Source organism: Delphinus delphis, chromosome 2 (assembly GCF_949987515.2).
Source record: "Delphinus delphis chromosome 2, mDelDel1.2, whole genome shotgun sequence".
NCBI lineage: Eukaryota > Metazoa > Chordata > Mammalia > Artiodactyla > Delphinidae > Delphinus > Delphinus delphis.
The window spans coordinates 29090620-29108743 of NC_082684.1; the positions used below are offsets into that span (position 1 = coordinate 29090620).

The 18124-nt window shown below is 47.8% G+C and overlaps 1 protein-coding gene across 1 annotated transcript in view; it reads left to right on the plus strand.

Annotated features, from left to right (window-relative positions):
* Nucleotides 1–14844: 14844 nt before the first annotated feature.
* The window catches only part of MIDEAS (mitotic deacetylase associated SANT domain protein), a 67171-nt gene continuing 63891 nt past the window's right edge, over nucleotides 14845–18124 (plus strand). Inside the window, exon 1 of the mRNA XM_060004239.1 lies at nucleotides 14845–14946. The gene's annotated coding sequence lies outside the window, so the exon portion shown is untranslated. The remainder of the gene's footprint in view (nucleotides 14947–18124) is intronic.

Sequence of the window (18124 nt, forward strand, 5' to 3'; positions counted from 1 at the left end):
TGGCTTCAAACAGTCGCTCACACAGTGTCTTGGGTGGAGCTGGGGGGATGGGAGGTTACTGCGTTGTTTTGAAATGCTTTGCCTGGAGGTATGGAGTTTTCCCTCAATCTCACAGATCCAGAGGGTTTTAGGGACAGGGACAAAGGACATTACCTGTGATTTCCCCTCCATCAGAGCAAACTGTGCTCAGCTACTCTGAGGAGATTCAGGGATGCAATGTGAAGATTTGAATTTCATTTTAAAAGTATTGAAGTATTTCAAAAACTGCTATTATAAAGTGTTTAGCCTATAATAACGTGAATACATTACATAGACAATTGTGGCACACCAAGACTTCAACTGTAGAAGGTGCATCATCAGGTAAACTAACTTTTTTGAGGGGAGGAGTCAATTTTATGATTCTTTTAAAACAGTAGACTTTTAAAATAAAAATTTTAGATTTACAAAGAAATTGAGTAGATAGTACAGAATTCTCATCTTACCCTCCCCCTCCCCAGCTCTCACTTTCCCCTGTTAATAATATTTTACATTGGTATGGTATATTTGTCACAACTGATGAATTGATATTGAGACATTATTATTAAGTATAGTCCATTATTTATTCAGATCTCCTTAATTTTTACCTAATGGCCTTTTTCTGTTTCAGGATCCCATCTAGGAAACCACATTAAGAAGTCATGTCTTAGGCTCCTCTTGGCTGTAACAGTTCCTCAGACTTTCCTTGTTTTTCATGACCTTGTGAATACTAGTTAAGTTTTTTTTTTTTGTTTTTTTGCGGTACGCGGGACTCTCACTGTTGCGGCCTCTGCCCTTGCGGAGCACCGGCTCCGGATGCTCAGGCTCAGCGGCCATGGCTCACGGGCCCAGCCGCTCCGCGGCATGTGGGATCCTCCCGGACCGGGGCACGAACCCGCGTCCCCTGCATCGGCAGGCAGACTCTCAACCACTGCGCCACCAGGGAAGCCCCTAGTTAAGTTTTTTATCCTACTTGCAATCCCTCTATTGGGATTAGTCTGATGTTTTTCTCATGAGTAGACTGGGGTTATGGTTTTTGGGGAGGATGGTCACAGAGGTAAAGTACAATTTTCATCATATCGTATCAAAGGTACAAGCTATCAACATGATTTATGACTGGTGATGTTGATCTTTATCACCTGCCTGAAGTAGTGTTTATCAGATTTCCCCACTGTAGAGTTTTCTTTTTATTTATTTTTGCTTTTTATTCTTTGGCTGTGCCACACGGCTTACAGGATCTCAGTTCCCTGACCAGGGATTGAACCAGGCCACGGCAATAAAAGCCCAGAATGCTAACAACTAGGCCATCAGGGAACTCCCTAAAGTTTTGTTTTTAAAAAATTGTATGTAAGTACGGACTCATGGATATTTATTTTATATTTTGGATTATAATTTGATGCTACTTAATTTTGTTCTTCAAATTGTTCCAGCTTTGGCCATTGGGAGCTCTTTCGTTTGACTCTTGTGCCCTGCGACATACCTCCATCAATGTGATATTGTTTTAGTAAACTCAGTTTTGTGTGGACTTTGGCACAACCTCCTCCTGCCGTCTCTGAGCACAGCCTGGCCCTGATAGTGGGTGTGCTGTACGCCAGCCTGGGCACGTCTGCTTACAAAGTCAGAGCAATGAAGAACTGAGTACTTCCTGCACTGGATCCACGAGGCTCCGTAAACCACCAGGCTTGTAACAGTGAATACAGAGTGATAAAACTGCCTTGTTTGTTTAGTACGTGCTGTAAGTTTTAGTTGTTTATTGCCTGACTTTTATGTTTACAATGAGGACGAAGAGCAGTTGTTGGATATTTTGACAGTTACTCATTCAACTTTGAAACAAAACTTTTCATTTCTCTTTCTAGCTTCTAAAGTGGTTTAATTGAAGACTATTCTAATCTCAAAAGACAAACTGAAAAAACGCTGTTAGCAGGAGTTAAGCGCACAAACCCTGGTGCAGGACTGCCTTGATTTAAAACCTTGACCTTGGGCCAATTACTCCACTCCTTGGTATCTCAGTTTCTCATCTGTAAAAGGGGAAATTTAATTTTAACAGACCCACCTCAAAGGTCTGTTAAGTGAGTTAATATATGTTAAAATGATTAGAATAGGGCCTGGCATATGGTGGGCGCTATGTAATGGTGTTTATTGTTATTATTTATAACCATCTGCTATGGTCTGAATGTTTGTTTGCCCCCAAAATTCATATGTTGAAATCTTAATTCCCAAGGTGATGGTATTAGGAGATGGGGCCTTTGGGAGTGATTAGGTCATGAGGGTAAAGCCCTAATGATTGAGATCTGTGCCCTTATAAAAGAGGCCCCACAGATCTCACTAGCTTCTTCTGCCAGTCTGTAGCTCAGAAGAGGGTTCTCACCCAACCATGCTGGCACTCTGATCTTGGACTTCCAGTCTCCAGAGACATTAATTTCTGTTTTTGTAAGCCACCCAGTCTATGGTATTTTGTTATAGCAGCCTGAATGGACTAAGACATCATCTACCTGTATGATCAGAATTTTCTCAGAACTGTGTGACCGAAACAAAATACAAAAATAAGTTGGATGCCTAGACTGACATATGACTGTGAATTGGTCAGGGCTGTGACTTTAAAATGCAACAGGAACTGACTCTGGATGAGTTAAGCAGAAGAGGAATTCATGGGAAGGATGTTGAGTAGCCCATGGAATCTGGGAAGGTGAGAGAGGCAGGCTCACGGCATGAATGAGACCAAGGATGCTGGGAAACAGCCAGGAGCATGGCCAAAATGGTGGCACAGAAGCTATCCAGAGAGTCCTGCCTTGGCCTCAGAACCCTGGTAAGCTTGTGCCACGACCATGGTCAGAGCCTGAGTGATGACCCTGCTGCTGCTGATGCCCTGGGATCTGGACATGGCTGCCACAGCTGCTGCCACCCCACTGCAACAAGGTTATCTGAGGGGCTCGCTCTGTGGCCTCTTATTCAGAGTCCAGGGCACTGCACCTGACTGGCTGAGTCCAGGTCACATGTCTAAGCCCTGCCTATAAAAGAGGCTGGGAAGCAAGTGTCTGGCGTTTTCAGCCTCTGTAGTGAGACGTGAGCAGTGGGCTCTAACTTCCACTAAGACTTAAGATGGCGTCTTCTACACACCTGGGGAGGGATTCTGAAGCCGGGCAGCCAAAAAGTGACAAATGTCACCCATCACCTGTGCTTTCAATTTTTGTTCCATCATGTTAGCATCATTGATGGATTGTATAATAAGTAAAAGTTTGAAAAACACTTGCCCAGTGCTGTGGTGTCCCTCACATTTTTCAAGTCAGAGGTATAGGTGACTAACTTCTATGTGTCTTAAGGAAGACGAAAGCTGTGCTGGTGGGTTTTGGGTAGAAGCTTTTCATGAAAGATGCAACTCTGGGCCCGCAAGGATATTGCACCCCTAATTTTTGTAAATGACAGCAGATGCTCTTGTGATTGATAAAATGCAAATTCCTTTAAAAGATATAAAAGTGATTGTTTTTATTATTTTGCATTTTCTTTTGATCAGCAGATACCAAAATGATCACTGCCATCCTGTGGAGTCTTTGAAATTTTTTGCTTTGAAAAAGAAGTCTTTAGATTTGATGGTTGGAAATCCTTAACATTGTCCCTTTTTTTAAATTTTTAAAAATTTTTTTAATTTTAATTTTTTTTTCCAACCTTCCTTTTCTAAGTGGAGAAATGGAGGCCCAAGAGGTAGAGTGACTTATGCAAGGCCACACAACTGCTTTAGAGCAGGCTCCAGGCCTCAGGCCCTAGACCTCAGTATTCTCACATTGCCATGCTTCCAGCAGCTAGCCCAGGAGGAGGCCCGACCATCCAACACCACAGCTGCTGCCTTCCTGAGGCACGTCTTGACAGGAGACCCAAATCTGCTTTTGAATACTGGCCTGTGGCTGCTGCTGCTCCTTTATTCACCCTTACTTTTGGGGTGAGAAATCTTGAGTGGCTTTCTCTTTGTCTTCAGCCTCCTTCCTGGAGAGAAGAAGAAAACAATAGAGAACAAGCAGCTAAAAGCCTCCATGCCGGTGCTAGGCTTCACCTGCTGGACTCCGACCTTTGCTGGTCTCAACTCTGCCTCTTCTCAGTGTGGCTCACCTGCTGCCCTAATTTGACTTGCTCCAAATCCTAGGAACCAGATTTCCTGGTCCTGCATTCACGCCCTGGCTCCCAGTCACGCGGCTAGGTTAGATCCTGACGTCTGCTGAGTGCACCCTGTGATAGAACTGCCCATCTCCTGTCTGGCCAGCCAGATCTGGACCCGGCCACCCCTCAGGAAGGTCCTGCAGGCAGGGCTCATACCCTACCACCTCCCCCCCCACCCCCCATATCCTCAGCACCCAATAGGGCATGGCCCAGCAAACCCTCATTGAAGGCGAAGGCATGTCCTGCTCTGTTTGGGTGCTGCCCACACCTCATCATGACAAACTAGAGCAAAGGGAGGTGGAGGTGCTGAGAGGACAGTGTGAGAGAGTTTCCTTCTATCCTACCTGAGGATATTTCTAACTTGATTGACACCACTTATTTAGAGCTGCCATAGACAGATTCGGGCTGTGGCCTGCCCAGGCCAGAGCAGGGACAACTGGTCTTGGGAATCCAAAGAGAACATCAGGATCAGGCAAAGTTGACTTAGCTAAACCAGGGAGCAAGACATTCATTCATTCATTCATTCATTTATTCAGTAAATACGTACTGAGTACCATATGTGTCAGGTTCTATGCTGGGCACCCAAAGATTTAATGGTGAATGAGACACACTCTCTGCCCTCAAGATGCTTAGAGTGAGGAAGACAAAACAGGGGACTGGTCTTTACCATAGATTATGGAGTGTGCTGAAATAACAATAACCAATATTTATTGAATGTTCACTATGTGCCGGACCCTGCACTAAGCCATTGGCCATGCATTATTTCATGTAACCCTCACAGGAGCCCTATTAGTAGGTATTATTATTATCTCCATCTTACAGATGAGGAAATGGAAACACAGAGAGGTTGAGTGACTTGCCCGAGGTCACACAGCTCAGGTAAGTGGCATACCTAGCATCTCAATCCAGATAGCTTGACTCCAAGGCCTAGCTCCTCCACTAGAATAGTTCTGCCTCATTACAATAGTAGATGATGCAGGATACTACTGGAGCACGTAAAGGTGCACCGACTGTGTGCCAAGGACATCCAGAAGCGTTCAGAGGCTGCAACTAGTGTTAACATGACCGGCTCACAGGCAGCGAAGACTGCAGAGAGAATAGGCTGAAAGGTTCAGTAGGCACCAGTTCACAAAGGTCTTTAAAGCCAGGCTAATGGGTCAAGATTTTATCCAAAGGACGGTGGAGAAATGTGGAAGGATAAGCAGGAGAGTTTCACAATCAGGTGGCACTTCAGAAAGCTGTTTTAACTGTACTTTGGAGAAGGAATGGAGTCAAGCAAGACTGGAGTGTGTTCCAGTTGTTCAGTCAAGAGCCGATGGTGGCCTGACGCATGGATTGGCAGCGGCCCGAGAGAGAAGCAGCCTAAGTGCTGCCCACACACCTACTCATGACAAACTAGAGCAAAGGGAAGTGGAGGCGCTGAGAGGACAAACTGTGTGAGAGAAATTACTTTGTTGTAGGGAAGTCACCATCGAGCCAAAAGACTGGTGGAGACCAAGACACCTAGGTGAGCCCCAGAGGGTCAAGGGTCAGCACTGGTCCAACGTCAGGCAATTGGCCAAAGTCCAAACAGGCAAGAGGGTGGTAGAAGAAAAAGCTAGCAGAAGGTGGTGGGGACCCAGCAACAGAAATAAGAGGCCAATGAAAGGACTCCAGTCCCTGAATGAAGAAGAGAATTTTCCCCTGGGCAAGTGGGGACAGGAGTGACACTGGGAAAACAGGACCAGGAACCAGGGTCCCTGAGACTGTCCCAGACTGGCAGTGAGACCGAGGATGCTCACCAGCAAGACAGGGATTCAGAGTTCCTTCTGTGTCCCCCTCTCCCTACCTCTAGCCAGGTGGTTCCTATTTAATCAGGTCTGGCTTCAAAGTTGGTGGGAGGGGCAATGTGGTGAAGGGGAAAGAGAGCTTTGATGTCGGAGAGATTGGGGTTTGAATCTCACCTGGAGCCACTGGTTCTAAGACTCCACACAAGTTCCTTAACCTCTCTGAGCCTCAGCTCACTCATCTGTAACATGAGGAGAACAATATCTACATCGTGGGGTTACTGAGTGGGAATAACAGTGCCTACTGCACAGGGTTATTGTGAGGATGTGGGAGTTAACATGTGAATGGCCAGGGCTGCACCGGGGTGGGTGCTGAGTCAAGTAGTCAACCTTTCTCCTTTATCAGAAGTCAGCTACCAGCTGGGCCCTGGGCCAAGGGTTTCAGGTGCTATGTTACTTCCTTCTTAACAAACCGAAGGAAATATCACTCTTCCCGCTTTGCAGGTCAGGGAAAAGTGCTGTCTGTGAAGTGTCTGAGCTTGAGACCTCTCTCTTTGCAAAAAGGGAGACTAGCGCATATTAATGAGCTGTTAAAGACACACTAGCGGTAAACTGAGACCCTCTCTTTGACATAATCAGAAAAACAAAAAGTGAATTGAGGGCTTCCCTGGTGGCGCAGTGGTTAAGAATCCCCCTGCCTGTGCCGGGGACATGGGTTCGAGCCCTGGTCCAGGAAGATCCCACATGCCACAGGGCAACTAAACCTGTGCTCTAACTAAGCCTGTGCTCTAGATCCCGCGAGCCACAACTACTGAGCCCACGCGCCTAGAGCCCGTGCTCCACAAGAGAAGCCACCGCAATGAGAAGCCCACGTACTGCAACAAAGAGTAGCCCCCGCTCTCCGCAACTAGAGAAAGCCACGTACAGCAACAAAGAACCAAAGTAGCCAAAAATAAATAAATAAATAAATTTATTTTAAAAAAAGACCTTCGTTATAAAGCAGAAACTAACACACCATTGTAAAGAATTATACTCCAATAAAGATGAAAAAAAAGACAATTGAAACTTCTTTTTTTTAATGTATTTTTTTGGCTGCCTTGGGTCTTTGTTACTGCGCGTGGGCTTCCTCTGTGTTCAGTGAGCAGGGGCTACTTTTCCTTGCGATACACAGGCTTCTCATTGCAGTGGCTCCTCTTGTTGCAGAGCACGGTACAGGCTCTAGGTGCAGGGGCTTCAGTAGTTGCGGCACGTGGGCCATCGAATGCAGGCTCAGTAGTCATGGCGCACGGGCTTAGCTGCTCTGCGGCATGTGGGATCTTCCTGGACCAAGGATCAAACCCATGTCCCCTGCATTGGCAGGCGGATTCTTAACCACTGCGCCACCAGGGAAGTCCCGAAACTTACTTTTTCACTGTGTGATTTCATGCACATCCTTGACCTAAAATCATCTTGCCTCCTCAAGCTAAGCTAAGTGACTTGTCCAATGTCATATAGCTGGGTAGCTACAGCCTGGGCCTGGAATTCAGGCTTCTTTCTTTTTTTTTTTTTTTTTTTTTTGCGGTACGCAGGCCGCTCACTGTTGTGGCCTCTCCCGTCGCGGAGCACAGGCTCCGGACGCGCAGGCTCAGCAGCCATGGCTCACAGGCCCAGCCGCTCCACGGCATGTGGGATCCTCCCAGACCGGGGCACGAACCTGTGTCCCCTGCATCGGCAGGCGGACTCTCAACCACTGTGCCACCAGGGAAGCCCAGGCTTCTTTCTTTCTTTCTTTTTTTCAACAGCGAATAACTTTATTAGTAGAAAGAAGTGTTTTCACTGAATCCCAAACCTGAGACAATGTAACCCATGTTTTATCTAGATCTTTTATTATTGGCTGCATTGGGTCATGAATGTCTACTGACTTCTTGGCCCGAGAACTCAAATGACACCTCCCACGTCAACGTTAAGACCAATGTCCCAGGACCAATATTTATTACTGGCAGAGGATTGTGACAAGACTTCCTCCCAATGTACAGCAAGCTTAACCTTTGAGCTATGCACAGGAAAAAGCAACCTGTGCAGAGTGATTAAACCTCAGCCTGCTGGCTGACCCAGATCCCATGAATGCTGTGTAGATTGCCTTGACTCTTGGGTTTGTGTTTTTCTCTTCATTGTGAAAAGATTCATTTACAAACTCTGGGTGGTTATACAACCTTGCTGGGGAAGTATGGTCATCAAATGCACAGAGAATTTCCACAGCAGCTTTTGACAGCTGACTCTGGTCTACTTTTGTTAACCATTTCCACGTCTGGCCTCCACATTGTGGCCTGCTAGCACCAACAGGTACCAAGTCTGAGAAGCAGCTCCAAGAAACGGTATGCGTATTGGAGTTCATCCCTAAGCCAGGGGACTGTATACAACTGTGCTTTCAAAGTACTGTCTCAGAGTTTCTAGTGGCCTGTTACTCTGGGAACCTCCCCGTGTGCTGGCATTCTGGGATTGTGCCTGGCCCACCCAGCCAGACTTCCTGCTCAAATTGTAATCTGAAAACTGGGGCTTCTCATACACATGGTAACACATGTGATGCAAATACTTCCCAGAAAATACTACATTTAGAAAATTCTCCTGCATGAGTTTTCTATGGTTACTGTAACATATTACCACTAAATTGGTAGCTTAAAGCAACACAGATTTTTATCTAATGGGCTAAAATCAGGGTGTCAGTAGGGCTGCGTTCCTTTTTGGAGTCTCTATGAGAGAATCCGTTTCCTTGCCTTTTCCAGTTTCCGGAAGCCACCTACATTTCTTGGCTTATGACCCCTTTTCTCCGTCTTCAAAGCCAGCAACCTTGTATCTCTATGATCCTTCTTCCATAGTCACATCTCCCTCTGACTGATTCCTCTTCTGCCTCCCTCTTCTGCTTTTAAGGGTCCTTGTGATTACATTGGTCCACCCTGACAATCCAGAATAATCTTATTTTAAGATTAGCTAATTAGCAACCTTAATTCCCCTTTGTCATGAACCTAATATATTCATAGGTTCTAGGGATTTGGACATGGACATTTTGGGGAGGACTGTTATTCTACCAACCATAGTCCCAACTGCTCAGGGACTTCCCTGGTGGTCCAGTGGTTAAGAATCCACCTTCCAATGCAGGGGACGCCGGTTCGATTCCCTGGTCTGGGAACTAAGATCCCACATGCCTGGGGGCAACTAAGCCCGTGTGCCACAACTAGAGAGAGGCCGGAGCACTGCAACGAAGAGCCCACCACAACAGAAGATCCCGTGTGCCGCAACTAAGACCTAATGCAGCCAATAAATAAATAAATATTAAAAAAAAAAAAAGAGCTGCTCAATGTCTATCTTCCAAGCCAAACTATGTAGAGGAGCCAAACATTTTAACTTACACCATATCTTAAATGTACAGTTTATAGCTGATCCAACTTTCCCCATGATCTGATGGTTGGGGGGATTTTTTTTTTTTTTTTTTTTTTTTTTTTTTTTGCGGTACACGGGCCTCTCACTGTTGTGGCCTCTCCCGTTGCGGAGCACAGGCTCCGGACGCACAGGCTCAGCGGCCATGGCTCACGGGCCCAGCCGCTCCGCGGCATGTTGGATCCTCCTGGACCGGGGCACAAACCTGTGTCCCCTGCATTGGAAGGCAGACTCTCAACCACTGCGCCATCAGGGAAGCCCGGTTGGGGATATTTTTACTAAAAGTCCAATTTGGGGGTCTTGGAGTCGTATGATATCCATATAGAATCCTTTTGGTTGGTGAGTGATTTCCTGATTTAACTGACACTTAAGGAACACATATATAAGAGCTTTACAAACTAGTTTAATTCTTATAACAACCTTATCAAGTACATACAATTATCCTCATTTTACAGATAAGGAAACTGGGGGAAAAAAAGGCTAAGTAACTTGTCCAAGGTCACACAGGTAGTATGTGGCAGAGATGGGACTTGAAGCCAGGCAGTGTGTGGGCAGCCCAGAATCCTTGTTCCTCACCACCATAGCAAGCTGCCTCATCCTCTCGGTTTCTGCTGGCTGTGCAGGCCCCCGCTGGTACCGGTTATGGCACGTGAACTTGTGGATTCTTCAGCAGAGCCACCTCCCAGCACAGGCTTCTCCCCTTTGCAGCTTGGTGCTCATTTTCCCCTGTGTTCTCACTAGTGCAGACTCCTGACTCCCCTGAGCTTGCTGCAGGGTCACCTTGCCTCACCAGGGCAGTCCTACAGCAGGCTGTTGGCTCTAAATGCGATAGTCATGCCACGTGGAAACCATGGGGACTCAGGAGCGCTAAGCCTCAGGGACTCGCTCTGCCTACGCAGCTTGACCACCAGGTTCACTTTGACGCGGCTGCCCTCTTTTTGCCATAAAACCACTTTGGAGGCAGCTTCATCCCAGAATTCCAGTGGGGAACTGGGTGAGAACTGCACCTCCACCTCGTGTTTGCAGTGCACTCATTAGGTAATGCGCCTTTCCTGCTTCCATCCGAGACCTGGAGCGGAGGAAAAAGCATGATGCGTTTCTGACCCTCTTCTCTCTCCTCTTTCCCCTCCCACCATCCGGCAGGCCAGAAAGGGGGTGGCTACTCTTTCACTGCCTTAAAGCTGGCCTAGCTGGCCTGGGTGGAAGGCCTCTGCTCTGTTCAGAGAGGATTCAAGGAGCTGGTCCTTTAGGCTTGGCCTTGATTTACTAAAGAAGGAGAATTCAGAAGGATCTGGAAACTGTCTTAAGTCATGGCTTGTCTCTTCAACTCTCCAGTGGGACACCTTGAGGCCTGGCCCATCATAGGCCGTCAGTGTATGGTAGTTAGTTATTACTCTCTAAACCCAGAATTTTCACACTTCTTTGCCTGCATGTAGGAAGTATGTTTTACACTATGACCCCATACAAATATACACATATATTATATACAACTGAAACAAAAGCTACACAAAACAATACTTATTATTACTTAATGCAATGCATCTGACCATTTTAAATTTTTTTTAAAGAGAAACACTGGTGGTGACCCATAACGCCCCTCTCCAAACAGACCTATTTGCTTCCTTCTCTGGAAGCTCATAGTGCCTGAGGGCAAAACTCGATTATAATACTTCTCATGTTGCATTGTAATTTATGTGTCTTTCTCTCCCACTAGGGACAGACTTTGTACTTTTCATCTTTGCATCGCTAGCACACCCACTAGTAGACATTCAGTAAGTGTTAATTGAAGGGCTGAATGAAAAATGCCTGCTTACATGCACCACAGAAGAGGACAGTCGTTTCTCTTATCGTGGCACACATCACCTAGTTCTGGTGTTCCAGAGCTCAGACTTGTCAATGAGGAGCCTGGGCTCAGGACAGGATTTCTACAGAAGTTAGGACAGACACCTCCTGCAGAAAGGGCCTCAATGTATAGAGAATGAAGACCAGAGACTTTGACTATTTCCCTTCCCTTAATTTTTTCCCCTGAGCTAATCTCTTTGCACACCCCTGCTAGAATGCCTTATGTCCCCCATAGTAATTTAATAATATAAAACTGTGCAGACTCAAAATTCAGGGCATTTAGCATTTTTGCAAAGCCAGACTCTAGGAAACGTTCCCATTGCCGAACACACTGGATGTGGTTTAGGTAGCAAAGCAAATGACCTAACAAGGAATATATGTGCTGAGCCCAGTTCCTGTTAAATTAATAGATTCACGTTCTGGCATATCCACAACCTCATAAGTCATAGCAACCAGATGACGGCATGGCAACACAGCAGCTGCAGCCACTGTACATGAGAAAAATCAGAGCCTAGCGTCTCTGGAGGGAAAACAGAAATGGGCTCTACAGTTGCCAGCTTCTATGGGATTGGCTGAGGGGAGGTGGACATGGGGGGCAGCCATAAGTACATGCCTGTCCTGGTAAGGGATGAAGGAGTATAATATCTTTCCTGCTTCCTAAAACTTTGTTTTGTGTTTTTAAAGTAAATAATTAGCTCCAGTCAGAGAGGAAATGATGCTGAGAGAAAGATAACCACCACGTGGACAGAATGTTCTTGTAGCCCTGCAAGCAGTGTGGAGGTGATTCTTATCAGAGATAGTTCACAGCTTGCTCTTCGATTGTAGGACCACAAGCCTACATTTGGACTCTCACTGAAATCACCTATCCCTTCTGGCTGCCAGGGTTGAAGTCCCGTCTTTCAAGCTCCCCTTCCAGGACTAGGGCCTGACTCCACAGTCACTGGTTGTGCCAGAGCCTTGGGGATCAGGGCAGATGCCCTGAGGGGGAGGAAGAGGGTACCTGGACAGATGTCAATCCTTGTGACACAAAGACATCTGCACATACTATCAGGTTGATGGCATCCAATACCAGGGCTGCCACGGACCGAGCAGCAACACACACCCTCTGACCTAATTTAAATTCAAGGATGACACTTATTCTGCAGAAGGGGTAAGGGCTGGGTCTTCTGTTCTTAGGATTTACATGTTACTCTTAGATCTGGTCCACATCCCTGCCTCTTTCTCCATGTTCTGCTTTCCAGGTGAGGGAGCAGGAAGTCTGTGTGGGGTTGTCATCGGGTCCACAATGACTTCCTTCTCTTTTTCCTGTGCATTAGTTATCGATGCCTGTGTAACACATTACTCCAAAACATAGCAGCTTGAGACAACAAATATTTATCATCTTACAGTTTCTTTGGGTCAGGAATCCAGGCAGCTTAGCTGGATGCCTCTGCTACCAGGGCTCTCATGAGGCAGCTGTTGGCTGGGGTTGGCGGTCTCATCGGAAGCCTTGTTTGGCATGGGGGAAGGGGGAGGTATGCCTTTCCAAGCTAACTCACGTGGTTGTTGGCAGGTCTCTATCCCAGTCTACAGGGCTGCCTTAGGACATGGCAGGTAGCTTCCCCTACAGTGAGTGATCCAAGAAAGAGCAAGAAAGAAATAGAGCACCCAAGATGGAAGCCACATTAGGTTTTTTATAACCTAATCTCAGCAGTGACATCAAATGACTTCTGCCATATGCTATTTGTTAGAATTGAGTCAATTAGTCCAGCCCACACTCAAAAAGAGGCAATTATATAGGGCATGAATACCAGGAGGAAGGGGATCACTATTAGCTGGGGGCTGTCTTCAAGTGTGCCTAACACAGGTTCTACACTTTGTGGAACTCCAGCAAATGCCACCCCACATAGAGAAAAAGCAATGTGTGTCTGTGCATACATAAATATCAGGCTTTCAAACATTTACATCGTCTGCTAATTATTCCTGGGCATGCAGAAATACTGAATATTCATGAAATTGTGACTGAGAATTCAGAATCACGGTAGTGAACAAAGAAATATTCTGCTCTTGTCCTAGCAAATATGGAGTATCACATGATTGTTTTTAGAAGTATATTCTCTCTACTCCTCTTGATTATGGCGTTGCTTGCCTTAAGCGGAATGCATTAAGGAATTACTTCTATTTCAAAATTGAAATGGACAATCCCTCCACCACCAGCCCACAATAGTGTGATGTCATAAAAATTTCAGAGAATTATAATTATTGAGAGTATAATAATGCACTTATTTCTCAGAACGTTATTTTTCTTACATGATACATTTTGTATTTATAATGTGCCATTAATAATGTCTCGGTAGAAATCATAATTGTGCATAAAGGGCTGCAATGTGGGGGATTTCATGTTGCTAGGAGAGCTTCTATCTTCATACTCCTGGGTAAGTCTGCGCTTGTGGTTTCCCATTAGGTATTAACACAGACCCGGGGATCATTTCTCAGATGTTACTTTCTATCAATTTTACATCCACCTTTCTGGACAAAGCCTTCACTCAACTCTGCGGTTTCCTGTGCTTTAGTAAAAAGATGAAGCATTAGAATGGAAGATTCTGTGATCTGGCCAATGTGCTTGTAGAAGCAGTATTTGGGGAAAAAGGGAAAATTGTGGAGCCCTAACTGATGCTTTTGAACCACCTTTGAAAGGGTCCCTGTTTTCACAACAAGCTGCAATGAAGCTAACGTTACTATTAGGAAAGCCCTCCACTGCAGTTTCAAATGTCTTTTTTTTTTTTTTTCCTCAACCACAGCAAAGGCTAACCCATTTTCTTTCCAGCTTTACCGGATCAGGAATTCTTCCCGAAAGACCGCTGTTTAACTACTTTGTTGCTATTTATCAGGAACCAAAAAGATGGCTTTTTGTTTTTGTAGTTTTGAATAGGGTGAGCGAATTTATTTTGGGCAATGATAAATTTCAGAACTACTACTGCCTGAGGCTCCTTTTGTCAGGACTCCACCCTACCCTCCAAGTCACTTTTGGTCCGTGACGAAATACGGAATGCATCAGGCCCCAAAGAGACCTGTGAGTTGACTGTAAAGGAGGAGGTGGAAATCGCGGGGGAGGATTAGAACAGAAACTATTTTTCAGCCCCAACTTGGGCGCTTAAATAGCCCCCTGAAGTCATAAACGCTGAACGTCCTGTTTCCTTATAATTAGTGGAAATGACGAAGGACAAGTGTGCAGATCTTTTGAGGGAATGTGGGAAGAAGAGACCCTTTTAAGGCCCAGCTTAGGCATTATTTGGTGGGGAAAAAAAAAACAAAAAGCAAAAACAAACACAGAGCACTGTGCTTTCCAACAGGACCTTCTAGCAGCAACACCAAACTGAAAAACTTTTCTCCTTCCCCATCCTTTGTTTTTCCCGTAACCCCAGCTCTGGGTCCCTGAACCCCAACACCATCTTCCAGATCCAGCCTGAGAGCAGCCTCGACCGCACTTCTTCGGCGCGGAAACCACCCTGCTGGAGCGAGCCTCCCCCAGAGGGGTGCAGGCTCGGCGGACTGCAGCCCGCTTCCCCCGGCAGCCGAGGGCGCGCAGAGCCGGGGGCGCGGGCGGCTGCAGGGCCCGGCGCGCCACCGCGCGAGCTGCTGGGTCACGGCCCGGGCCGCGCCACCCGTTCAGCGAGGAAGTGACGACTGCGCCGTCCCGAGAGCAACAAAGTTTGAGTCTGCGGGCCTTGCTCGCCTGCGCCCCGCGCCCCTCCGAGCGGCCCCGGGATCCAGCGCGCAGGTAAGCCGCGGAGCTCGGCAGCCCCTCCGCAGCCGGGGCGCCGACGCCCGGAAACGTTCGGGGCAGGGGCTTGGCCGCGCGGGCGGGGATGTGGCGGGACGGGTAGGGCCGGCTGCGCTGGGCTTGCGTGCGAGGGGCGCTGCAGGGAGGGAGCTCGGCGGCCGGGATCCGGGCCCCGGGCTGCGCCCCTGTGGTCGCCGGTTTGCCGCGGTACTTAAACCAGCCAGGGCTGCAGTCGGGCCGCTCCGGGCGCCGTTGGCTAGAGGAGGGGTGCAGGGAAGGGGCCTCCCGTGTCCTGCGTCCGAGGCTAGTCCTCCACCCGGCGCTCCCCAGCGCGACAAGCTGGGCGCAGCGGTCCCCCAGTTCCCGCCCGGTGCTTCCCAAGGAAGCGTGCTCTTTCTCTTCGTAGCCCTCGCCGAGGTCGCAGGAAGGAAGTTAAAGGAACTTTCACCCCCTTTTTCTTAGCTTGGCCTGACAATGACGAAGAGCAGAGCAACTCGGAAGTTTGGGAAAACAACCCTACGCATTTCCAAAATGCAAAACCAGAATTGCCCCGAAGCCCCCTTTGAACAAACCCCTCTGACTCCCCCACCCTTTCTCCTCCCACACTACGTCCCGAGCCTGACAGTAATCACTAAGGCCTAACACTTTGCAATTTAGCCATAAAAGCTGTCAGCGCACCCACCTACATATGTGAGTGTTTTCTATATAAAACTCCAAAACCCGCTTCCAGTGGACTCTTTGAGGCATCTCACTCTTCTCTGTTTTCGAAAACTGCTAGGGCTGCAGGAATGTGCTTGGGAACTTTGATGGTGGTTCCCGCCGCCCTCGGTAGCCTCGTGGAGCAGGCCTTTTTTTTTTTTTTTTTTTTTAAGAACAGCTGAGCAGCTTATGACATCCCTGCATAGTAACTTGGGACTGGCGGGTCTGGCGGGTGGCGCCCTAGTTCCCTGGCTTGGAGTCTTCAACTGTAGCAGCAGCTGCGGCGGCGGGGACGCGTTGGTGTGTGCAGGAATGTACGTCCGTGCCGTGAAGACTCCTTTGACATGGGATGTCTAGAAGTTGAATGGTGCAGTTCCTAGCAGCAGCTTCCTGGCGGCCTGTGATTACAGCGTGATTGCACAGTCAGGCATTGTTGGAGTGGATGTTTATACACAGGCTATTGTGCAAGACCTCGGGGGCAGAGAACAAAATGCAGATTTGCATTGCAGATGCCCAGGACAGATCTGGGTCAGAGCTGCAGTCACCAAGTTCTTTTTGGCCTTTCACCTTAGCTAGGTGATTTATTTCCTCGTTTATCCCTAAAACTCGGACAATTTGCCAAACGCCAGAGAAGTGAAGTGGACCCGGGAGGGCAGGATCTTTTCACTTCCACCTCTGGCAGCCTGAAAACTACCCCAGGAACTGTACCCTTATTTGTACCTGTAGAAAATGTGGGATGATGTCAGCAGGAAAAGGAGATGGGAGATGGCTATCAACATCCCTAAACGGGAAAGCAGTTTGAATTAGCAAAATTGCATGGCAGCTGGATTGGGGCCTGGTTGCAAAGAGGACACGTCAGACGTGTGACTGTGCTGGTGAGCTAGACTTTGAGCCTTGAAGTGTCAGCTGCAGAAACTTAGTGGGTGGGTCCTAATTCCTTCATTGTGTTCTGGGCAAAGGGAAGAGTGCTGGGGCTTTAGGCTGTGTGTCTGTTCCAGTGTCGGGGGCGAGGGTCCGAGGGGGTGGGGGGGGGGGGAGGCAGAGGAGTGACTCATGTTCATTTTCTCCAGAGGAACTCCCCCACCCCCTTCCTGAGCAAGGCCTGCTGCACAGACCAGGGTGGGTGTCCTCACACCTCCTGAACTGCTGTGCTGCAGGAAGGGAGCTAAGCCTTCAAGTGTGGAAAGAAGGCAAACAGGTTCTCCTTGAGGGCCTCAGAGGTGGCTAACTGTAGTAGAGGGATTTAAAACACAGTCAAAAACATGTACAGGATGCATGCTAGGTCATTCTTCCCACATGCCAAATCTCAGCCCCCTCTCTCCCTGCCCTAGGTAGAGACTCTGGCGGGGTAGCACTCAGCCCTGCTAAGGGGTCTGTGTGACTCGGCAGCAGGTACCGATGGCCTGGCACACCAGAGCTTCCCAATGCCTGGCCTTCTCCCCAGCCTAGTAACTGAGTTTCACCTGGTGGGAAAATGCTGTTTTGCAACCTCATGCCAGCTGCGTGTCACGGGCACAGTGACCATTTGTCAAACCAAAACATTAGGGCATATTCCCTGGCAGACACCTATGTGCTTCCAGAGACTCAAGGAAAAGCATGTGAAATCAGGACGTTTCTGGAAAGTCTGGGACTTCAGACACAGTTGCCACAGGGGAATGAGGGTTAGAGCAAAAACACCACAGAAGTAGGAGTTCCCATGAGTTGCACAACCCCTTGTTTTGGGTACATTTGGGTTTTCAGTGAACTTGACTGTCAAGGTCCTGGTCAGCTGTATCACCTGACCATGGCTGCTTTAGTAAGAGCCTACTGGTACTCAGAACTAGTCTAGAGGGGCGGGGACGGGAGCATTCCCTTCTGACTCCAGCGGAAAGACAGCTTTGAGTTTGCAATCCTTTGTGTTCCTGTAGACCGTGCAGAGACTAAAAGTGCCCAAAGGCCCCAGGGAGTGTGGGCAGGAGAGCAGGGGAGAGGGACCCCTAGCAAAGGCCAAAGAAGGAAGGACTCAGACCCCACCCCCCGCCCCCCAGAATTGTGGAGCCACCTGGAGCAGTTGCCCATCCATGTCATCAGTTCAGCCTGGTTGATTTTTGTGCATAACTCATGCATGCCCTTCCCTTGGCTTGCTCAGCTTTGCCTCTGTATTCACAGAGCTTGCCCTGCAGTTGTACCCAGCCCAGTTTAAGACCGGAAATTTAATCCTGACTTCCTCTTCCACCTTACATAAATGCTGATTTATGGCCTAAAGTTACTGCCCAGTTCATGGCCCCAGAGTAGCCCTGCCAACTGCCTCGCTGTGCACAAGTAGGAACAATATTGAAAAAGCTCTGAATCAAAATGTGACCGATTTTTAAACATCATTTTATTGTTTTAAGAGGAGAAACTATTTGGGTAGTTAGGAAGCTCCCAGCAACTTTGACAAAAACTCCGAGGCTCCACTGAGAGAGGCAGATGGCAAAGTCCTCTGCAAGGGGATGGT